The 25,747-nt window shown below is 34.4% G+C and overlaps 2 long non-coding RNA genes across 2 annotated transcripts in view; one reads left to right on the top strand and one right to left on the bottom strand.

Moving 5' to 3' along the window:
- Window positions 1-25,747, bottom strand: part of LOC119073053 — a 144,856-nt gene that overhangs the window by 38,695 nt on the left and 80,414 nt on the right. The gene's annotated exons all lie outside the window — the stretch shown is intronic.
- On the top strand, window positions 16,559-16,835 carry LOC119073055. Its single transcript, XR_005086985.1, has 2 exons — window positions 16,559-16,647; window positions 16,709-16,835. It is a non-coding gene; the product is annotated as an uncharacterized LOC119073055 (long non-coding RNA).

Raw genomic sequence — 25,747 nt, 5'->3', positions numbered from 1 at the left:
AAAAAAGATTTTAAGAAATCCTATTGGAGTCTCCCCTCGCAAATCCTAAATCACTTGATAATAATCCGTTCTGTTAAATTACTAACGGAAAAACAATAGTAACAACATGAAGCACTTCCCTGTACATTAGACATTGTATAATTTAAGGAACAGCTCTCACACGCCCTAAAAATATTCTTATTCGCTTCAATGTCAAACCGCTATTATCAATACAATTTAATGTGCGTTAAGGGCTTAATAATACATAGTCACGTTATGGGTTAATAGTTCAACCATTCTGCTTGTTACTATAAATATACATCAATGGCATTTTCTACATATAATATATACCGCTAGATTCAACGCAAAATGTGGGTACTTATCTTATTACACAAATACCTACACGTTACATAGTAGTGGGATATATACTACACAACTTCTATATTATATAGGTGCGCAATTACATTCTGAATATTAAAAATTTGAATAAAGTGAAACAAACTTTTCAAACGGAAAATTCGTTTTATTCCGTTTTTACGTTGATACGTCGCTTACACGTGTCATAAAACATTGATGTTACTCTCTCAACTACATAATTATCCGCTAGGATATAATTGAGGAATGCCGAATGAAACTATGTTATATTCAAAATATTACAATGAAATGCTGTGAGCGTATGAAACTTAAATGTTATTTCACCATTATATGGATACATCATAGAAGCACTGTATGCGAGTACACTGTAGAGTAAGTTCCTCGATACGAGCACATGAGATCTTTCTAACGTTATAATATGACTGTTTTCTGCTTTTCATGTCATTTTGCTATAAGCCTAAGCCATCTAATGTGCTTTTATGACTGTCATTCAAAATGTTATAAATGATCTGTAACCCTTTTTGATAAATTTCATGAAAATCGTGTAATATTCTGTTTGGTTTTTCGTACAGCACTGATGGTATGAGAGTGCAAATATTAACGGCAAAAAGGTTAATATTAAAAGCACAAGATTCTCCGCAGAGAATTGGATTACTTTACTTTTGCCTTTTTCATTAAAAACATTTTGTGCGTGCATATATGGACTCTTTACTTGGCATACCAACTGCTTAATTAGGCGCTGTAGTATAGTCACATTTAACTGAAAAGCAGATGAAAATAGAGCTAAAGTGTCTTTAAAACTGTAAATGATAAAGAACAAGTAATAGCTGTTTTCCTATCACATTTGATAAAATTAACAGCTGTCTGTTAAATTGTTCCGGGAAAATGTATAATAGACTCGGGGCTGTTCCTTTGCAACTCATCGCTGAGTCAGATTTATGACAGCTGATAAATGCTGACGTAAATACACCTAATGCATGCTAATAACAAATGACATTGCGTCAGTAAGTATTCCAATAAGTAAGTAACATTACCTCATTTTAAACAGTAATTCAAAGTGTTCGCCTTTGTCCTCTTTTCTCTTTCAATAGTTTTCTTGAGAATTTTATTAAGTGCAGGTGCCACTTTTCGTATAAAGTACGGTTTCCACTCAATAAAAAGTACTACGTGTCACACGGCCCGTGTGAGAGCAGTGAGAGAACAAAATCAGTTTTGTCTCACACTGAGCACAATAACGGTACCAACTTAAGTGAAAAAAATTCAACGATCACGACGCCCTTCTCACTGTTAATTTACTGCGTATACCTATGTGGCCCTTTGTGCGGCAGAAGTTTTTTTAACAATAGCTCTATAAAATGAGAGCGAGGCATATTTATATTCAAACCTTCGTCTGCGAAATCATAATTGACAGGTTGTTATGTATTCATAACTTACGATTTCTTTGCATCTTGAACAAAATTGTTGCGGAATTCAACAATTTCTTCCTCTAGATAATTTTCTATATTTTCACTGGCAATTCGAAATCCATTTATTTCTAACAAGTTCCAAAACTATTTGATAGCTACAAAACCACACCGAAGCTAACGATAAAATCCTCAACGGGCGATTATGCTAGTTTCGTATAATAGCTAAATCAAATGCGAACTTTGCTATGTGTGATTATCTAAACTTAGAAAAGTTCATGACCAAAAGGTGTTAAGGAAAATATGGCGAAAACTTTTAACAAAGTAATTGTTAGTTGTTTGAACTGACAAACGAAAGCATTGACTACACCATTGACTTTGTTTACGATTAGATTTAATTGCCAACAGAAGTGCACATTCGTGATCAAGAATACTTCACCGGCAGCCAGTGCAGCAATATGCCAATGAACTGGCAAATATATTCGCTTATGGAAACGTGCTGTAGGTGTTTCGTATGCTGTCTAAGTGAAATTCTGTTTTAATTAATCGTACGATTTAAGTGAATAGAGATAATACGAAAATCAGATGTTGGTGGTCATGGTACAATTCTATGCATCTACGGTTTTATTAGAGGGATTCTTCTGAAAAACAGAAGACCGAAATCGGACGCATTTTCTATTGCAATTTTTTATACGTGCCCAGTAAGGTAATTTCTTACAAAAATTTCTCCAATCACACGAGCCGTGCAGAGCCGTTTGGGGTGTCATTAGAAAGGTAATTGCATGTACTTTCGGGGCAAATAGGGACCAGTCACACAGGCTTCGAAGAATTTTTAGCCCCGTACGAAGTACGAAGGGGCTTATAGGATTACGATGCCGTGTGTAATTGATGGAATTCGAAGCAGACGGTAAGGGCAAAGTGTTTGCCTATGTTCATAGATAACGAATCCGCAATAAAAATTTTGTCCGTCCGTCCGTCCGTCCGTCTGTCCGTCTGTCCGTCCGTCCGTCCGTCTGTCACGTCGATATCTTGAGTAAATCAAATCCGATTTCAAAAATTTTTCCCTGAAAGATAGTCAAAATAGTGATGCTAAGTTCGAAGATGGGCGATTTTGGGTCGACCCTTCCGGAGCTGGGGCCCAATAAGTGCCTAACTGTTTTTCGACGATATCTCCAGACATTTAAGCACTACACTTGTAAGTGATACGTCAAATGAAAGGTATTTACAATACCGATCGCCAAAAAAAAAGTTTATGAAAATTGGATGACCGACTCGTGAGTTAGACCCCTTGGTGTGAACTAGGTACAGGGCGGCAAGCCGTTTTTGCTTGTAGGTTGGCCAAATTTGAACGTATTTAGATGGATTTTGCTTTATTAGATAGGTATTGACCGTACCAATCAGGGAAAAGAGTTTATGAAATTCGATTCACCGGAGCGTGAGCTAGGTCTCTTGGAGTGAGCTTATATGTGGCTACTCGGCCGTACAGTGAAGGTGGTGTTTTTTGTTAATATCTCGAGTAAACTTTGACCGAATTTCATTTTTTTTTTGTTTGAAAGGTACTAACGAATGTAAAGCAGCCGTACTACTTTCCACCTCCTAACAAAATGGCCGTCGGCCGCCATTTTGGATTTTTGTAAAATCAATATAAATCGATGAAAATGATACTTACTTAATTTTAGGTCAATTCGAAATTTGTGCTACATTTGAAAGGAACGTCGTACGGGGCTTCGTAATTGCGCTATGCGCAATTTTTAAGACGTACACATTTCATAAGAATTTTACTTTACCGACGTTTACGGACGCATTAGACGAATGTAGAGTAGACTCAAGGTACTCCAACACAATTCGATATGTGTACAAAAATGCTACTTCATGTATAAAACTTCATAAGAGCACGGAGAAATTCAGAATTGGCCGAGGTGTAAGGCAGGGTGACACCATTTCACCGAAATTATTCACGGCGATTCTGCAGAGTATTTTTAGGAAGTTAAACTGGAGTAAAATGGGAATAAAGATAAATGGAGAGTACCTGAGCAATCTCCGCTTCGCTGATGACATTGTACCGATAGCAGCGAATCTAGGTCAGGCTCAGCTTATGCTACAACAGTTAAGTGAAGAGGCGAGCAAAGTTGGCCTCAAGATGAACTTATCGAAAACAAAAGTCATGACCAACATCGGGGACGATAGAGAAATCAAAATTGGTGACACTGTCATTGAACGAGTCGACAGCTATGTATATCTAGGACATAAACTGAAGTTAGGTCTGGACAACCAAACTGCAGAAATAAGACGTAGGATTGGTCTTGCATGGGCAGCGTTCGGAAAACTCAGACTAATTTTCAAAAGCAAAATGAATAATAGTCTGAAACGCAAAGTTTTCGACACTTGTGTCCTTCCAGTGCTCACTTATGGAGCGGAAACGTTAACTTTAACAAAAGCATCCGAAGATAAATTGAGAGTGACACAAAGAGCCATGGAACGGAGTATGCTTGGAATAACACTCAGAGACAGAATGACGAATCAATGGATTCGACAACAAACCAGGGTCGTTGATGTCATGGAAAGAATAGCATCTCTGAAATGGAGCTGGGCGGGACATATTGCAAGAAGGACAGATGAACGTTGGACCAAAAAGATCATGAACTGGCGACCATATAAAAGACGAGCTATAGGTAGACCACCAGAGAGATGGACAAACGGAATTAAGAATATTGCAGGTACAAACTGGCAGCAAATGGCAATGGATCGTACGAAATGGAAAGAAGTTGGAGAGGCCTACATCCAGCAGTGGATAGAAACAGGCTGAAAAAGAAGAAGAAGAAGAAGACGTTTACGGGCGCAGTAGGCTTACGGTAAGAGTAGGGCGACGGACGATCTAGATTCACGTACGCAATAGATGTACGGGTTTGTACGGGGCTCAGTCGCAGCAAACGCTCCGACTGTTCTGATGGCTCGTTTAAAAAGTGTTTTGGCTTTTGAGGTCGAATACCTTACTGGGCACATATAAAAATTGCAATCGAAAATACGTCCGATTTCGTTCTTCCTTTTTTCAGAATCCTATCACAAAGCATATCGTAATTTAAAGTTAAAAGCTGTGAACAGACTTCCGCAATTTTTGTTATGCAAATATTACGTATTCCGTAAATGACATCGACTTTATAGACTATTATAGAGTTTATTAGTGCCTTTCCACCGTATACAAAAAAGCCTTTACATCGGAAAGAATGTAAAAAAGCTTATAATAAAACAAAATAAAAATGGACTACGGCACAACCTTTAGACATAACGAACACAACAATGCCAAGAATTCATGATAACATTCCGTACAGGACTGAAAAATTCCACAAACCTCGTACTTGAATTCATTTTTCATGTTAACTAATTTTCAAAAGCTGAAAACAATTCCAACCTTTAAACCGAATTTGCTAGTGTAACCATGATTAAATGAAAATTGCAAACCGCCGAAGTAGAATTACGGTTATAGAACATTTATTACGATTATAAATGTAGGTGATGTTGGCGGTGCTGCGATATATGTACATGTAATCTAATATTATATAAAAAGCGACTTATTCTACCTTATCAGCTCCGTGAACTCAAATATCTACATAATTTTCCTATTATAATAGCATTATGGTTTCAATAATAATTTCCTAAATTAATGGTAAATTAAGCTCAATATTAAATTAGATTGAAATCGAATCAATAAATTACAGGAGAAAAGGACCGAAAAAGCACAGAAAAAATATAATTTTAATGCCGTTAGTCATTGCATGATTTGTAATAATTTGCTCCTTTGTGGTTTAATTTTATAATTATGTTATTCAATCGTTCATTTAGAATCGAAGTAGAAATAAAATTGAATAATAAAACATTGATTTCGTGGGGTTCGTTAAATTGATTCGATTTAATTAGTTTCCTTTATTTGTATTTTCGTAGCATCCGAAGGGATACGAAATTCACGGCATCACATAGAATTTTTACGGTGGATTTTTACCAACACTATGTTGAACGTTCATACGCTTTCTATGTAACACTTTCTCGTAGATATTCTAATAGTCCGTTGCCAATTCGCAACGTTAAAAATATCGAAAGTCCTATTGCCATCAACGAAAAAAACTAAAATCGGCATAGTTCTGGATTGGGGTGGATCGTATTTTCATTTTGTTATTTGTTGTTTGCAAATGAATTTCACATTTTTTGTCGAAAAGCCTTAGTCGGGAACACTGACAGAGTTACTCTGTCCGAGTGAAGGCGAAGGTCAACAACGTTCTTATGGTATTTCATAGCTGGACTCCTCAGCTATTAACTACAGTTAGCAGTAATGCCTTCTGTTCCCAAATGCCCGAGATATCAGTCAACAATGTGTGCAATTTCATGCTACCCCGAAAATCAAAATTAGCCAAGAGGCAAGGGAAAAATAATTTTCGATTTTTTTTTGCTGTTTCGGATTCCTTGGTTAATTCTAAGTACAGCCTGAGGCCAGGCCTTTGAAAATAAAAACAAAAAGAAAATACGATCCACCCTATTCTGGATCCAACTGTCCGTTTTGAAACAGGAATCAACCAAGACGACGAAGTTAATTTGGAGAAAAGATCAATCTATGAACCATGCATACCCGATTTGAAAGCAATGTACGATCGAAATCAAATTCACGTATATGGCCTATTGTTTGGTGCAAGAGGAACCGTTTTCAACACTTATGAAAAAATTCGAAGAGATTTATCTTTACCCAAATTGCTATCTGATAAAATTGTTAATAATTTTGGATTATTCAGTCAAAATTCTGCATTATCACATTCACTCGATTGATTTTTTTTTTTCTTATACTAACTAGCCAAAGTTAACTGTACTTTAATTCATGAAGTTAGACAAGTATTCCGAGTCTATTAAAACGTGCAATGAACATTTTTCTTTGCTTCCACGTTGTGGTGGCTGATATAATATGGATTGTAAGGTGGTGATGCCCAAAACGCCTAGAGTCAACACCCGGCCAATAACTGTGGACTTAAAAGTTATGAAGGACCAGAAATCTTACATAGACAGGGAGATATGACTGGGTCGATTGGTATTTCCCAAATCACTCATGACATAAGCTAACTGCACCAATAACTACGACAAAATTCACGGCGCGTTTTTAATGCAAACCTTTTTTTGATATCCCGAAAATTGTCCAATAGATTCCAATTCTCAGAGCTTTCTCAAATTTTGCAAAGTTCCTCAAAGTTTTTTTTTAAATATTCTCTAGAATAGTACACATATACGCTTGGTATACTTGGTATGATTTTTAAATTTTTGCGTGTATACACAACTTGTTCCAGTATACACAACATAAAGTTCATATATGAAATCTCTATTCTCTAGTCATCACAACCACACTCATACGAATTGTAAACAAATTCTATTTAAAGGTTATAAACAATTGAAATAAGATCCAACTTGCAGACAACATGCTACTGTACAAATGTTTAACTGCAGCTAAAACAGACAGCAACCTGAAATCTGATAGCTTTCATATTAAAATCGATTTTCGCCTGAGTGATTCAGTAGTAAAGTTTTTCTTTTCGAAATTGCAAAACAATACCCAAAGTTTACACAAAAACGAAACTTTTTTCCCAGTTTGCTAAATTATGTTAAAGTATAAACTTGTATGTCAAGGAGAAAAAGAAGGTAGGTAGTAACTAATTTTGTTCTGTTTCACTTTTACGTTTCTCATTCAAATGGCGGCATAATTGAGTTGATTATTATTATTAGCGTATGGATTTATACAAAGTTTCAACATTTAAAGTTCAACATCCAAACGTTCGATAATAATAATAATTGACTGTACAGTAGTTCTATCGAAGTAGTGCGTAAATGGATTTTCACATATTATACTAACGCACTAGTGCGTAAAAATAACGTTTGTATATCACTACTGTACATACGATCTTGTTACTAACTTGACCTTTAACTGGAATTTTGCGCATACGACATATTGTCAAACTCGGTTTCGCCTCGGCTTGACAATTTTCACATCTATTCCATAAAATTTACATATTATGAAAATAGATATTTTTTTAAACGACCTAATGATTTGCATGGTTCTATTTTACGGTATAATCGTAGTGATTTGATGATTCATCTCATTTGCTACATTTTATCTATGTGGAAGACGAATAAAATAACCATTTGAGCGCAATGCTCCTTCACCGCAACTTATAGATATATTTTCATCGCATTTGAAAATGATATGGCAAAATATAATGCTCATTCAGATTAGCTTAGAACATTAAAAAGCAACCGTCAAATATGCGAAAATAAAGATAAAAGTAAATTGGGTCTGTGTAGCGTAAGTGTCGGTAAGTGTTTGTGTATGTGCAAGAAAACCATTATAAATACATATCTTGGGTATATATTGCAACGTTAGCAATTATTAAGTTAACAGTCTTTCGAGTATTACATCAACAAAACGTAAATTAATGCAACTTGAGACATCAAATCTATTTTAATTATTTAGAATCATGATTGCATAAAATTAATGATTGACCGTTGGATTTCGATCTACATTTAATTTGAAAAGGAGTTTAGAGAGTTACTTTTCAGGACTGGTATTGCGAGTGATTCCAATAAACACTAATAAACACGCCAATAATACAGCAGTATGATTTTCTGTCACATGATGACCGAGAGATCGATGACAACTGTTTCTGTGTTTGAATGGCGTCTTTTGTTCTATTTATTTATTTATTTATTAAGGCGCCAGTTAGATCATTAATAATTCGTTGAATATGAATGATCGATATAACAGCAGACGCTCACAATTGCTACACGCCCTCTATGTAAAGTGTGGAGCGAGTTCGTCGATATAATAGGTGAAATGAACATAAATCGTTGAATGTACTGATTAGAACATATTTTACTGTTTTAATTGTTCAGTGATATGGCAATAAGATGTATTCGTCTTGGGAACTCATTCGATTTGAAGAGTGCAGTAGATAAGCGTAATAGCGAGCGTTTGACTGCTTTGACAGTGCTCACACCGGTTAATCGAGTTTATGGGTGCGCATGCGATTAATTTACGTGCCATGTTTACGTATAAAATAGCTATTTTGTTAACTAGTTAGTAAATGGGGTTGTTTTGCGCACAGCATGTGAAATATCTCCGCAATAGCCGATGCGAACAAAACGTGTGCGTGAAACCCTCGTTTGCTAACGTGTCAGCAACAAGATTTTATGTACTGTAATGTCCACAAATTAACACAATTTAAGTCAAAGGATTCACAACTGATCTGTGAAAGTTACTCCATTTAGATGCCGCAACAGGTGTACCAATTCTGATTATTTTGGCATTAGAGTAGATAACATAGTTTAATGCTTGCTATGGAAGTTTTGGAATCACGATTTCTTCGAAATTGTCAAAATCGATCAATAAAATAGTATTTTTCTAAGAGGCTTTCTTTGAGCGAACGAGAATTTTCCAGCACGAGTCGGAGGCGAGTTTTGGCATCGAGGTCGCTAAAAAAGCCTCTTAGCGTAAGTTAGGAACAACGTTTTGTTTATAATTTGTCGGAAATGAGCGACGAAGTCAGGATAAACAAAATGCTTTAATCAAAGAAAATACAAAAAAATTGCAATTTTCAAATACATAGAAAAACTAAAAATATTAAAAGCAACTGTTGTTTCACAAAAACGACGATAATAAATTCCAGTTGAAATACAATGAATGCCAAATTAGACACTTCAACACAATTTGAAATAATATTCTTACATATTTTGTATTATTTCTATTTCGGTGAGAAATAACCATGTGGTGTTCGCTAAGGCGTCACATTTTCTACATTTCACTCTCTGTTTACATTCATAATAACCATAGAAAACAGCAACAAAACATCAACCGAAGGGGATAACACACAGAGTTGCAATATTATATGACGCTATTTTTTTAAGGGCTACAATATTGTAAAGGACACCACCTTACCACGCACGCCCTATGGTATTCGTAACAATAACCAATATTATTATTATTACCATGTTGCGATATAATACTATGAGTCATAAGTAAACAATTTTTCTTCCGAATTTGGTACGCTAATTTATTTTTCCATTGGGGTGAAGGTACTTTAAAAAAAAACATTTTATAGATTTCATGGTTCGTCTACTCAGATAGGAGGTTGCTGGATGTAATAATGGTAAAACATTGGATTGTTTATATCAGAATTTGTTTGTTAGTATGTTAGTTGTTTCACTGGCTAAGTAAACGATAATGTTGTACAATGTTATATACAACATTGTTTCATTAAGGTATATAAAATACACAACACAAAATTGTAAGAAAATTTATGCTTATTTGTCCGATTTAAGCTGTTTACGGGAACCAAATGGTGTTCTTTTTTTCTTCTTCTTCATTCTTTCGCTTTGGAGATCAATTCGGATCTGGAAATTCGATTTAGATGACTATCTGTAGTTGTGCAAAGGGATTTTTTTATTGTGGGAAAATAGCAGGAGATTGGTGAAAGATATTTTCTACCGAAATAAAATACACAACTAATGGCTGGAGTATGGACGCTTTGATATTGTTTTCTTTTTCGCCCTCGAAGTGTTTTATTGATTTCACCAACCAACCATTCAGAAATACAAACGACAATAGAACGGCATTAAGACAGGGAAGTATGAAAATTTGGACGAAGAAAAACACCTCTTTAACTTTTGTTTTCCATTGAAATTTTATATACCAAAACATTTTTTGTGCATCCGACAACTGAAATACGACCTATTTTGCCATGATTTTTCATTAAGAAATGTCAGTTTTTCCCGAACTATATATCGTGCGGGAAAAAACTTCATTTCTTTACGATTTATAGTGAGGGAAAAGAATTACATGAATTTTTCTATGACTATACGATTGATTAAATTTAATATGGTGAATGTGAAATGTGTATGTTTTCAAGTAAATTGATGTGTTTTGTCTATTTCAGTTGTCCGATGCACAAAACGTTGTTCGTACCTCGAGAGGAAATGGATTTTTTCAGCACACGTCCTAATTTAGAAAACTAGAAAACTTAGGACTGGTGCTGAAAAAATCGTCATTTCCTGTCTTTGTACGAAAAATACTATTTTTTAAATAATATTTAGTTATGCAATAAAAAGTCTTTATTAACTGTAACATAGTCAGACTTGGAATAGATGTTCTTGTTTTTCTTTTCACATAAGTTATAATAACACAATAACATGCTAACACGAAGAACTGAAATTGGTCACGCGATTTTCCACACATAAGAAAATGTGAAAAAAAAACATTTTCATGCTCTACTTACATTTAAACTTTATTTCTCCTTTTTCGTATTTTTTTTTCATTATTATAAACTTATATGGTAAAATTAAAATTTTCCGGTCAATATAGTTGACATGTAGGTTAGATTAAAAGATTTTGATTAATGGAAAATGTATGTGGAATTTTGGCGAACTTTGAAGACATACATGTACATAAGAAAACAGTTTTGCTTCGGAATCAAAACTAATTTAAATAAACTTTCGCTGTTAATAGTTTTTTATTTATTTCATTCTTGTGAAATTGCCACACTGAGAAATGTAGTAACTGTGGTAATTCTTTTTTTATTTATACTTATACTTCGATGGAAGCACGGAAAATGGTAGTTATTTAAACATAAAACAATCATATCGTGTAATTACAGCATTTTGTTAATAAGAAAAACTACATACCTGAAGTTGATATATATAAACTGTACTTTTTTTGTTAACCTTATTTCTACCCTTTCATTCATTTCAACACATAATGTGACATAAAATTCATAGAACGGTATATTGTATTAGGTAAAAACGTGATATGCTCAAACAATTTGTAGTTGTTTCTTTTTAGCATTTCTGCGACACAAATTTCGATGTTTATTTTTTTCGTTATCATATTCTGAAATCAAATCAAGGACAGCCAGAGGGTGCTGTAAGTGCTTATGTCCAGTGTATAAGTATTACTTTCATTTGTGTGCTTTCATGCTTTCAGTGATGAAAAATAAATCGGCACATTGTTATGCATGGTTAGGATACATACAGGGTACGTCAGTGACATTTAGACATAATCTTACGTCAGCTGTTTAAAATCTTAAAACTCATTTTAAATAACTTACTTGGTTTTTTTGATCATTTTGCTGAAACACTTTTATAAATGGTTCTCGGACCCATAACTTCTGAATGGGCCAGTTCCATTAATATTCTAATTAAAACTTAAGTTTTCAATTAGAAGAAAGATAACCAGTCCATTCACAGTTATAATTCTGCTTATAAACGTCACCGTTGGTACAAAATTATCATCTTCTCAGACCAATATAACTTCTGAATGGGTTATAGTTACATTTCTTCTGAAACGTTCTGTTGGATTTAATGTAATTTGATAATATTGCAGGCCACTGTTCAATTTTAGTATGTCTTGAATCTGAATGCGCAGCAATCTAGTTAGTCCAATTATGTCTGTGTAACACATTGGTTGTCTTTAATAAAGTTTTATTTTATAACGCACCTGAAGGTGGGAGGGGGTTTCCGAAAATCGTGCAAAAGTGTGCGGTGTAGAGGGGAGTTTTCAAAAATCGTGCGCACTCTTTTTACGAAAAATTATTTTAGTTTCACTTTTCAATTTTGAGTTATTCTTCAACAGAAACTCTCTCTATCTCGTAGCTCCTCTCTTCCGCTTCAAACTAGGCCTTCTTTAGACCTAGTCTGAAGTGGAAATGCGGAGCTACGAGATGAAGAGAGTTTACGTTTCTTTGATATGACCAAACTGTACAGCAATTATTCGATAAGGTTCACTGGTGAATCGTCAAGAGGACAATGACAAGTTTCATTAAGCCGTTCAGCAATTCACTTTTGTGCTCAAATTTTCTTACATTTAGAGAGCGTACAGTTATTGTTTTTAGTTCAGTTAAAACTGTTAAAGTTCACTATTTATGTATCTCTCTCCTCTACCTATGCCGGCAATATGGGTATCAAAAATGTACCAGTGAATGTTATCGAAAAATTACTGTACGTTCAAGGTTGGAAAGCCTTGGAAAAGTTAGCTCTCAGTGAAATTTGACAGCTCTCACCAGACGATTAAGCGAACAGTTTGAAAATCGACATCGGTAAAAGGCGATTCTGACGAATTACAAGTGTTTCCATTTCATGTGAATACGTATTTTCAACAGCATACGTATATATTTTAAGACATCGGTGTATTTTACGCCGCTTCGTGGAATTTACTCTCACAGAAACGCTGGAATTGAAAATTGAAAATTACCGTTTTTTCCTATAAAATCAATCTAGCATACAACATGTTATGCCATGTCGTATTAGTAAATCAACTCATTTTATTATTACACTGAAAGGGCTCTCACTTAAAAATGGATGGTGCAAAACTCTACCATACTTTATATAAATACGTAGCATTTAGTATAGTAATTTGAAGTCTCTTTCTATGTAAGTATGGGAAACCGTCTATGCTATTTATCTGCAAGACAGTCATTACAATTTTACTTTATATAAAAATACACTATCACTGCGTTCAAGTTGATGTGTAAATTGGAGCACTTATATGGAACATTGAAACGTCTTGGAAAATAATGTTTATACAATCAAAGAACTTCAGCTTTGTATACATTTTACGTTAAATGCATAGCTATACAGTCTCTGTTATACGCTATGTTAAATTGGTTTCTTTATGACGATGGATTATTCGAACAAGATGTGTTCTTGTTTTTACAAGAATATTTGAAATAGAGTGTCGGTGGCGGGACATTTCCACACCGTCAATATCGTCCAAAATAGTATCGTCTCAAAATCGATATCCAGAAAAACGATATTATCGCCCAAAATTTTTTCATCCAGAACGATAATATCGTCTAAATTGAAAAATTCTAAAATATTGTCTGGACGATAGTATCGTTTTCTTGTCGATATTATCGTTCAAAAAACGTTATTATCGTTTTCTGGACGATATTACCGTTCTAGAAAATCTAATGGATATTTTCGTTTTCTGTACGTCCAGGACGATACTATCGTTTAAAAAAACTATAATATCGCCCAGGACGATATTATCGTTTAGTTTTGGGTGGTAATATTGTCCAGGACTCAATTTTACTCAGAGGTGCAGCAAGAACCGAATTCTCTTCCAAAATATCGAAAAACAATTGTCAGAGGAAATCACCTACACATCAGTGTTTAAAAAAGGCGTTTAGTTCGTCCCTAAATAATTCATCTTTTTACGAAATGAATACCAACTTTGATTGTACATAAAAAGCGTTTTAACACGCCGAGCGATCCGGCCCATTGCCCCGGAGCGAAGCGGAGGGCCGCAATGCGAGCCGGCGCTGGAACGGTGTCGGAACTTAGGAGTTAATTTTTTTTTCTCGCATCGTCTCATAATTAGTCTGTGTAATTTTTCTATATAAAATTTAAATTTACGGAACCAATTTTTAATATATATTTGCCGTCTATAAAAAGGTGTTTATCTACAAGATTTTGTGTTTCGTCTTCAACAACCATCCAGAACGATAATATCGCCCAGGACGATATTATCGTCTAGAATTTTTATTTTAAATAAATTAAAAACGATATTATCGTCCTGGACGATATTATCGTCTCAAATTTAAAACAAGGCATCAGAACAGTCGGAGCGTTTGCTGCGACTTAGCCCCGTACGACCCGTAATCCTATTTCGTCTGCAACCATAATACGTTCGTAGCCCTAATAAGCCCGGAACCCTAATACGTCTATAACCCTCTAATACGTCTGTTACCAAAATGCAAGTCAAGTTGGGCATTGTCAAATTTACTGAAACTGTTCATTTTTAAAATTGCGCATAGCGCAATTACGAAAGCCCGTACGAAGTACCTTTCAAATAAAACCAACAATTTACGACATTATTTTAGAAACCCAAAATTTTTTGACAACTTTCCATTGGGTATTCAATTACCTCTTAAATGAAACAAAAACTAGGAAAATCGGTTGAGATTTACTCGATTTATGTGCAAAAAGCACTTCGGGCCGAGTAGCGGCCAAATTTGAAACTTTTTTCGCCACTTCTTTTCGGTATTCAAATACCTTCCATAAAAAACTAAATCTAGCAAAATCGGATGAGAGTTACTCGATTTATGTGCAAAAAACACTTCGGGCCGAGTAACGACCTTTGAGCCCTCCCAACAAGCCCACGTTGCATCTTACCCCAAAACAATGTTCAGCAACTTTGTTCTACTCGTCAATACCTTTCATTTAATATATCACAAGCAACTATTGCGTGCGTATTTCGGTAGATATCGTCGAAAGACTGAAAAACACCTATAGGGCCCTAGCTCTGGAAGGGCCGACCCTACCATGCCCATTTTCGAACTTGACCTTACTTTTGTCGATACCAATCGGGGAAAAAAAGAATTTTGAAAAAAGGTTGTGATTTGCTCAAGCTAGAGGGGTCACAGACGGACGGACGGACGGACATTTTTTTTTGTTGCGGATTCGTCATCTATGAACATAACCAAATGCTTTGCCCTTACTGTCTGCTTCCAATTCGACGTGTTACAAACGGCATATTAATCTTATAAGCCCCCAGTACTTCGTACGGGGCTAAAAATAAATTAATTAAAAACGATATTATCGTCCCAAAAATTATCGCCCAGGACGATAATATCGTCCAAAATAACGATAAATTTGTTCAGAAAAAGAAAATAACGATAATATCGTCCAGCGGATAGTATCATCAAAAAAACGATAGTATCGTCCAAAAAAACGATATTATCGTTTAAAAACGATATTATCGTTTAAAAACGATATTATCGTTTTTTTAAACGATAATATCGTCAAGAATCAAGTATCGTCAAGTCAAGTATCGTTCTTTAAATAAATGCAGTTCATAGTTCCGCATCTACTTTTTTTACAATTTTCACTCATGTGAAAACCTACCCTTACCTAGCACAGGCCCAAAATGGCTACCAAACGGAGCGTCGTTCGATCTGTTTAAAGGGTGGAATCTTAATTACCGATATTTGCCGAAATGGCCCATGTAGCTAGTTGCCATTTTCGTACAAACGAAACACGATCAAAATCCTGACCGACAAAATAATGCAATTGTCAGACCCGGAATTTCATAAAAAGAATTTCGAACTGATGACAAAAACATTGGTAAAAAACGGATACCCGAGGAATTTCATCAGACAAACTGTGGAACGGACACTGGAAAAATTCAGAGAAAATGAAATCGGAAGACAAGAAGAGGAGGAAAAAGGAAAGTTCATATCGATACCATATGTGAAAGGACTTTTCGAGCAAATCAAAGCAATTTTTCAAGACACCGACAAAACGATCGTTGGAAAAGGAACCAATAATTTGAACTGCCATGTATATTCCCGATTAAAAGACAAAGTACCGAAACTACAACAATCACATGTTGTGTACAACATTCCGTGCTCTTGTGACCTCAGATATGTAGGAGAAACAAAGAATCGTCTACAAACACGGGAAGACGCACATGAATACAACATAAAAATCGGGAACGCGAACCACAGTGCCCTCTGTGAACATGCAATTAGAACGAAACATGAACCGAAATGGAATAAAGTTGAAACATTGTTTAAAGATCGCAACCACAAGTCCAGACAAATTAAAGAAATGATTGGAATAAAGAAAACACAAAACAACATCAACAAAAAAACGGACACCCTATTCCTATCAACAATTTACAACGACTTAGTGGGTCTGAAAACAGAAGAAGACTCGACCACAACATTGAATGTGAATCGGACTACGGACAGCTGACGTTGTTTGACAATTCGAGTAAATAAACAAACAAACAAGAAGTGATTGAACCTAGTCATGTTAGTTGAATAATCTGTGATAATTTATAATACGAAACTGTAAAATCAGTGAAATTCAGGTAAAATGTTAAACAGGATCTGATTCTGTGAATAGTGATAAGAATTATGTATGTTTTACAGCCACTGAAGATGCCATCCAATGTGATGCGCGAAATATTTGGCAGAAAATAAAGACAGATAAAATACTGAGCTACATCGTCTTTTCTTCAAGAAAAGTAACAGAAAACATAAAAAATGAAAATCTGAAATCTCAAATTCAGTTCAGATTTATTTGAAAATTTTCTGATCTGAATCTGAAAATTTCAGATCAATCTAAATTTGAACCGAAATCTGAAAATCTGAATTTTTCCAATTTGAAGTAATCAGATCAGTCGAAATTCAAATGTCAAAAACCAGACTCGATCATTTTATTTTGCTTTCATTTTATTATCTGATTTTTTTTTATTTTCATACAAAACAGATAAGCAGATTAGATAAATTTTTATCTGATCTGAATCTGAAATTAGACGATCTGAAATTTTCAGGTTCAGATCTTCTAGAATTCAATAGTAATCTGATCTGAATCGGGAAGAAAATTTTTCAATCTGATCTGAAAATTTTCAGATTCATCTGATCTGTTTCGATCATTATTTGAAATTGTTGACGGGTGGACATTTTTTATGGAACAATTGTATCTTTTCTGTATTGAAATCGAAAAGAAGCTGCTAGGCGCACTCAGTAAAAAACGATCTTTTCAAAAACAAATATTCACAATAAATAAAAATCATCAATTCTACTACGTCCTAGAGTCACTAAAATGCAACTACAGTTTCTGGGTTGAATTGTAATAGAAACCTTCTGTAGCAGGTAGTCAATTGAGCGCGGTTCCCCAGAAGCATTTCGCATTAATAAGCCCGATTTCTATATAAATGTTTTTGTCTGAGGACCCATGCTACTCACGCCACTATCATGAGATAAGTGTCAATTTTTTTTTTCAAAAATTCCAACTTTTTGTTTCATTGAGTCGAAAAGTAATAAGTTTAAAAGCATAAGATATTTTTAACTTCAAAATTTCGTCTGCGGCGCACCTGAGAACTTATACTTTGCGCGATTCAACAACAAAAAACGAGAATCTACAACTTTTTAAAAATGAAAACTTTGTGTCAAGAAAATAGTCGGAAAGAGTAAAATAAACTCCATGAAAGTGTCACTTCATCCTGGCTACGGGCCTGATCCACACAACCTTACTGTATTATAATGGTTTGGTTGCATTCTTTTTATGCAACGACGTATAATGATTGACGTACGACATTCCTTACAAACATAAATTTCAAATTGAACCAAAATGTTAACATATTGAGTATAAATACACATAGGGCCCTAAATCACGAAGGATCGACCCGAATACACCCATATTCCAACTTAGTCTCACTGTTTCAACTACCTTTCAGGAAACAAAATTATTTCGGATTTGAATTACTCACGCTATCGACGTGACGGACGGACAAACAAAACTTTTATTGCGGATTCGTCATTTATAAACAATAAACATATAGGCAAACACTTTGCCCTTACCGTCTGCTTCGAATTCCATCAATTACACACGGCATCGTAATACTTTTTATCTACCTAGGTGAAATAATAGCAGTGAAAAAGTGCTATTATTTCGCCGTCGGTAGATAAAATAGCGTATTCACTAATAATCTACTAAAGCCCCTTTGTACTTGGTACGGGGCTCAAAACTCTCAATGGTGGTATGCATGTTTAATTAATCGCACAGTGTCTTATACTTCAATACATGGAATAAATGGTGTTGGTATTTTCAAAAAGTATATATAAGTAAAACAAAAAGTTTGTTTCTATGACCTTGGACAGAGTGAATGTGAAACGACAAAGCATGATGTGCAAGTGCTTCGCACACTTACAATGTGCTTCACACAAGGAGCAATCAACAATATATGAATTCTATAAAATGAAAATGAAATCAAAGGGGTATTGAATTTTGGAGGAGCGGCTTACCATCGAAATCGAAGGATATATTCTTTCACAAAAATCCGTACTTATGAGTCATAATGAATTCACATAATAACGTCGATAGTTGTACAAGTATATACTATCTATATAAATCGATATGTTATTATGTGTAGGCAACGTTTCTACGAAATATAGGGTTCAACATATTGATGTACATTGATGCCTTCGGTTGTCCATGTCAGAGTTTCTGGCATCTTTATATATTGATACTGATTATATATTTGCGCCTAAAGTTAGACTTCAGATATTTGTTATTCATGTCGTTATTCTGTGTTCGTTTCGTTGAGGGCACCAAAAACCTTAAGAACGCTAACCCCTTGGCAAATTTTTAGCCTACATTTGTGCGCAAAAATATTCGTTTTTTGATGATTTCTCCAATAGCTATTTTCATATTAAGGTAGTAAATGGGATTGTTTTGTGCACTAGATGTGAGATTGCCGATACAAAAAACAAATTTAAAAAATCAAACTGAAACATAAAAACGCCATGACGCCGTCACTCATTCATATTCCCCACAAATAAAACACACATCTAGTATACTGTCAAGAATTTGTCAGTTTTCAGTGAATAAATGAGAAGTTATCGAAGTTTTCCGTGAATAAATGTGAAATTATCGAAGTTAGCCGTGCGCAAATAACCATTTATCGAAATTTTCAGTTAATAAACGTACGTTCTGTGAATGACGTGTTTAAATCTAGCCCATTTTGATTCTAAAAGTGACACTCAAATTGTGAATATTATGACATTACAGGAGATAAACATTTTTGCATGCTTAAATTGTTTTACCTTTTCAAAAAATGATTTTGATTCGGAGAAATCATCAAAAAAAACGAATATTTTTGCGCACAAATGTATGCTAAAAATTTGCCAAGGGGTGAGCGCTCTTAACTACTCAGATTATGAAGCTTGGGTACGCTTAGGAACATTACTTTCATGCTACACATCGAGGAAAATCCTATACAGAATCTGCCGTCACCGGGATTGAACCTGACATCTTTACAGTTTACAGTCAATCAAATAACGAATCAATGCATCGGCCGAATATCTAACAGATAAAATGGAAAAATTGTATAATGCTTGGATAAGTTTCCGAGAAATTTTATTATCGTTGATCCTAATTAAAATAAATCATATTGCTAAAGTTTTACAAGGTTTGTAGCCCATTTCGTGATATTGCAGTTAAAGTTGGTCGGTTTCTGGAAGAAAGGCCTGAATGATACCCTAAAAATTTTCGCTACATGATTTGTAAATTGTAAACCATAAAAAACCCAAATCCCATGAAAATGTTAAAGGCGACCCAATTTAGTATTATGAACAGAAAAAAGGAATTAATTGTACAAAATTACTCGAAACGAATTATTCACATCCGTTTTGAGTGTAATTTGATAAAATTGCCATATGTGGAATGCGTTGACATTTTATAATGTGTACAATAAATATAATATTCATGCAATTTTCTTATAGTTCTTCATGTGTAGTATGTGTCACTACACTGTAGCATGCCATATTTATGTTCAAAGCAAATCCATTTCAATTAAATTACATGAATTCAGAATAGAACCATATGTCGATTACAGCGATCGTGCATCGTTTATAATATATATATCTATATATAGCCGAATGTGTGCATGTTTCTATTAAATTTATAATTATTTTAATGTAATTATCCTTTATGGATTATATGACATTCTATTGTGCTACTATTATAATTCATTTTGGTTAAATTATATTGGAAAATTCAATGGAAAACACTACTCAGAAATGGGTAACAACTATTTCAAACACAAAACCATAACGTACTATTTAAATGAGGTAAAATTTACATTAAATATGTATCCGGATAGCCAGAATGGGGTAAAACTTGAATTATGTTAGGGGAAATGTGTAATTTTTAATAAAATAAAAATTTCGGTTTTCACGAATTTTAATGGAATTCTTGATTAATCTGACTATTACATAGGGCATAACATCCGAAATTTAGGCAATATGTAGTATGCAAAATTCTTCTAATGTTGCTTAATTTTCTGTCACTCTGATAGTTCAGTAATTCAGAGGAGAAAATGTTTCTGTCGCTTGGTAAACACCATCGATATAATATAAGTGGTAAGGTAGATTACACAAAAAAAACGAAAGTTCGGAAATATATCACACACATGTTGGATTTAATGTAATTTGATAATCTAGCAGTACACTGTTCAGTTTTAGTATGCCTTGAATCTGAATGCGCAGTAATCTAGTTAGTCCAATTATGTCCCAGAAAAAAGTTCTGCCAAACAATGTTGCCAAGGAATCAGGCTTTCGATCGAGCAAACCAAATCCCATAAAAAAATTTTGCTTTTACCATTTTAACATTTGCAAACACAGATGACTTGTTTTCGATCTATGAGTTGAAACATACAAAACTGTCAATATCAAGCCGTACATAACGGTAGCTCGTAAAACCATTCAAATACGACGTTCGTCAAACCAGTGATAATGCTTGGAGCACTAAAGTGCTATGGTTGGATGCATCTTTTGGAATCAATCTTAGCACTACGGATTTCTAAACTATAAAAACTGTCAAACCATAGTCAAAATCTGAGAAAATGATGGAGAAAATAGAAATTGTAATTAAAATTTGAAGTTCGAACAACGCATTTATGAAACGTGTAGTCCAGATTCATTCACCTTTCCCTTTTTTACACTAATTGTCAAAAGACGAGCAAATGACTACTTACTGTGTATAATGCGTAACAGTGTGTACACTCGGCTAGACTTATAATTAGAACTTTGAACAGTTTAAAAACAACAGTTTGGGTAAACTGACTCTTGCCTTCTTCATCTGTATAGTACATGTATTAGAGATAAAATGTAATATGTCTTAATTGGTATGCGCTGCGCATAGTGCTATCTTGTTCAGTTGTTATTTGAAAAACTATTTATTACAGGCGCGTCAGTGAGAAGTCAATGACTACACCAATTTTCATGTTGTGTAATTTACAACATGTTACAATATTCTCCGTTTAAAATTTACGAGCAATATCATTAGTTCACGGAGTGATATGAATGTTAAACTTGTACATGGATACCCATGTGTTTTATGTTTTTAATGATTGAAGGGACACCTATTATTTTCGCTTCATTGATTTAAAAACAAAAAACATTTCCCTGCTCTATTTGACCGAACTATTCGCGATTTAGGATTGAGAATATTATATCCCAACAAAAATCTCTTCGAGAAAAGTGTGACGCAGTCTTTGAAGTACAATTTCTAAAATTAATGATATCGCTAGAATTGACACTTTCAGCTTCGTTACGCAAAAATTAAATTTTACACCAAATTAGTTCAACCCAGCTGGCTCAGTTTTATCTCATCATCTCATCATTCATTTTAGAAATTGTACTTCAAAGACTGCGTCACACTTTTCTCGAAGAGATTTTTGTTGGGATATCAGTCGTTTTAGAAGTGTATTTATTTTATTTATTTACTTTTATTCGGACGAAATTCGAACATTTGACGAAATTCGAAAAGAGTAAAAAAAGTTACTTTCTTGGTCAATTTAATAACATTTTTAGTAGGACCAATTATTGGTGGCTCAGCTCTAATAGCATGGTCTATGCAGTTCGGATAATAGCAAATGAGGTGTCGTTGTAAAGGTAAGACGTGAGGCTATCAAGTGGTGAATGTGGCATCAAAATGTATTGACTTTCACAAGTCAAAAACTTTCAGTAGGGTTGACAATATTTTCAAATTGACTTTTCTCAAAAAAGTACTGTTAACTTTTTTTGTTAATTATTGATATAAATTCGTCGCATGGTCCTAAATAATTATCCATACAAAAATTTCGTACGCAACGACTTTTTTATTTAGACTTTTTTCAAGCTCACGGTGATCGTTTTGCTCGTATTTGAAGCGAGAATATGATAGAATAGGTTTTGTGGTGATAAAGTCCAAAGGGCAGAAACTGAAATGTTCGGCTATACATAGTTGCCGCGTCTCAAAAAAAATTCTTCGTTCTTTTTTTGGAAGTTAGACTGCGTCAAGTCCTCCGCTATCGCTCCGGACATGATGTGAGTCACAATCAGTCGATAGTGCGTTGAGATGTCTGGATTGCGCTATACGGACAATACAGCGTTATATCCTTTTACGCAGAGAATATGCGGTATTTTATATCCCTTTAAATTATTACACATTGTAAATTATTGTCGGCATCAGTAAATATGTTATGTGGATGTATTTGCTAGTTGCTACAGTAATTGATGCCCATCTAAAGTTTCCGCCTTAGATGCAAATGCTCAAATTATTTTTAATAGTTTAGCTTTATAAGCTACATTTGGAATATGGAAATTATCGTAAAGATTTTCCATCTCAAAGGCAAAGGAAATGTTTTATGCATCGTTTCTCGTTTAGATATCACCTCTATATATCTTTGTAATACGATATTTTGTTAATTTCAAAGAGAATACAGCATCTTTTCAGTCATTCCACATGAAAATGCAAGGTATATGAATAAACATTCAGAAAAAATGGCATCCTACTACACGCTTGTACTTATTTAATTAAAATTAAAACATCTGGCGCTGCAGTAAAAGGCATCATGTTCACCATAATTAAATTTCATTGGAGTGTAATTTATTTATCTGTTGCTTTCTTACATGAGACGAAGAAAGTTAGTTTAATGTTCACTTTTTTCTACTACGTGGAAAAATACACAACTTAAGTTTTAAATAAAACAGAAGTTCAATCGAATGACCTTTAGAGGAGTATTGTGAGTTTATAATAGTAATCAACATTTCCATAAATATCTTGCGAGTAAGTGAGGCAAATATTACGATATTTACGTACGACGTACCAATACGATCTAATTGGTTTATGAAAGTGTTAATTGCATAATAAAAGTACCGTTTTACTAGGATCTATTTAGTGTATACGTAAGATTTAAATTACAAACACAAACTCGATATTAGAGAGATTGCGATTTTTACTTATAATACGTAGAACGTGAAAATTATGAGTTGACTCTCCATTAACTGTGGAGAAGTTATCTATAATTTTCAAATCTTACGGCAACTTACAATTTCCCTATCTCCCTTTCTCGTCCTGGGAATGAACTAGGTGATTTACAAAAATATTTATTCAAAATTAGAATGGTATGCCAGTCATTTCAATTAAATTAATAATTAGCCTGTTATGTAAATTACGAAAGGGTAAATAACCTCGACATTAATCACGAAATAACAGAGCAGACTACATTTTAAATATAAAATTCGATTTTTTTATAAATTAAACCGAATTTCTTAATTTATTAACAAGCTACCACCATCAACAAGAACAATTTATTTACTCGATTATATAATACCGACATGACGAGTTAATTACATTCGTTGTATGCGCTAAATAGCTTGAGAATTGTGTGTTATTTAATGCTACAAATTTCACAACACGTACTAGGCACAATATCAAATCGTTGAAAATTATTAACAATTGCAATATCGGTGCGATATTGAAAATTAAGAACTCATTTTAAAAAACATATAAAACTCTAACAACTCATCGAACAATGTTAATAGTACATTACGTCCTTGTTTGGAGATTTTTATATTGCCGAGAGAGAGTGCTATAATCCCTCGTGGCAAAATAACAATCTCCAAACAATTACGTATAGGTATTTTACTTGCGAAGCCCAGCGATAATGAAAATTATTGCAAGTGTCAACGATGTGTCATTTTCGCAGGGTGCTGTAAGTAAAATCATATTAGAGGGTAATTATAACTTGCCTTGGTAGACTTTTCAAAGTATTATTTCTGTTTCAACATGTTTAGATGCTAGTGAGAGGACCGAAGACCAGTTTATTACAACTGGCCTTGGGGTACTTGTCGAAGTATTTGTTTCTTTTTCATCGTAATATTCTTTCGACGAAAACTTCAATTTCAAAAGAGAGAGTCAAATAAGAGAACTCATAATGTTCTTTGTGTGTTGTTTTCACAGTACTGTCGGAGAAAAATAAGAAGTCACAATTATACAATATACAAGATATCATGCATTTTGGGTAAATCATGACGTTTTGTTGGAAGACCGAATGCTGCCGAAGGAAACGTAGGACTTGCATGCAAGTAATCGGCAGTGACGAGACTTGACATACGGAACAAAAATTATAAAATCGGTTGGGAAAATTCAAAAATAATTATAAAAAAAGTAATTACGCAGCATTAAAGAAGGTTTGGCAATCCAACAAAAAAAAAACAGCCCAGTAATGAATATACTTAGACACATCCAATAATCCCAAAAATTTCTGATTTTACTGATTTCACTAAGTAAGCTTTTCATTAACAACAGTTAAGTGAAGAGGCGAGCAAAGTTGGCCTCAAGATGAACTTATCGAAAACAAAAGTCATGACCAACATCGGGGACGATAGAGAAATCAAAATTGGTGACACTGTCATTGAACGAGTCGACAGCTATGTATATCTAGGACATAAACTGAAGTTAGGTCTGGACAACCAAACTGCAGAAATAAGACGTAGGATTGGTCTTGCATGGGCAGCGTTCGGAAAACTCAGACTAATTTTCAAAAGCAAAATGAATAATAGTCTGAAACGCAAAGTTTTCGACACTTGTGTCCTTCCAGTGCTCACTTATGGAGCGGAAACGTTAACTTTAACGAAAGCATCCGAAGATAAATTGAGAGTGACACAAAGAGCCATGGAACGGAGTATGCTTGGAATAACACTCAGAGACAGAATGACGAATCAATGGATTCGACAACAAACCAGGGTCGTTGATGTCATGGAAAGAATAGCATCTCTGAAATGGAGCTGGGCGGGACATATTGCAAGAAGGACAGACGAACGTTGGACCAAAAAGATCATGAACTGGCGACCATATAAAAGACGAGCTATAGGTAGACCACCAGAGAGATGGACAAACGGAATTAAGAATATTGCAGGTACAAACTGGCAGCAAATGGCAATGGATCGTACGAAATGGAAAGAAGTTGGAGAGGCCTACATCCAGCAGTGGATAGAAACAGGCTGAAAAAGAAGAAGAAGAAGAAGCTTTTCATTATCATTTCACATTTCAATCCCTGATGACAACGTACTCCAATAACAGGCGAAAACCAACAAATGAAATTATATGAGAATTTTGGAATACTGCATCATGGAGGC

This window comes from Bradysia coprophila, unplaced genomic scaffold, assembly GCF_014529535.1.
Source record: "Bradysia coprophila strain Holo2 unplaced genomic scaffold, BU_Bcop_v1 contig_111, whole genome shotgun sequence".
In the NCBI taxonomy this organism is placed as follows: Eukaryota; Metazoa; Arthropoda; class Insecta; order Diptera; family Sciaridae; genus Bradysia; species Bradysia coprophila.
Note: the sequence above shows the minus strand (reverse complement) of the source record. Positions and strands in the feature narration are given on the sequence as shown.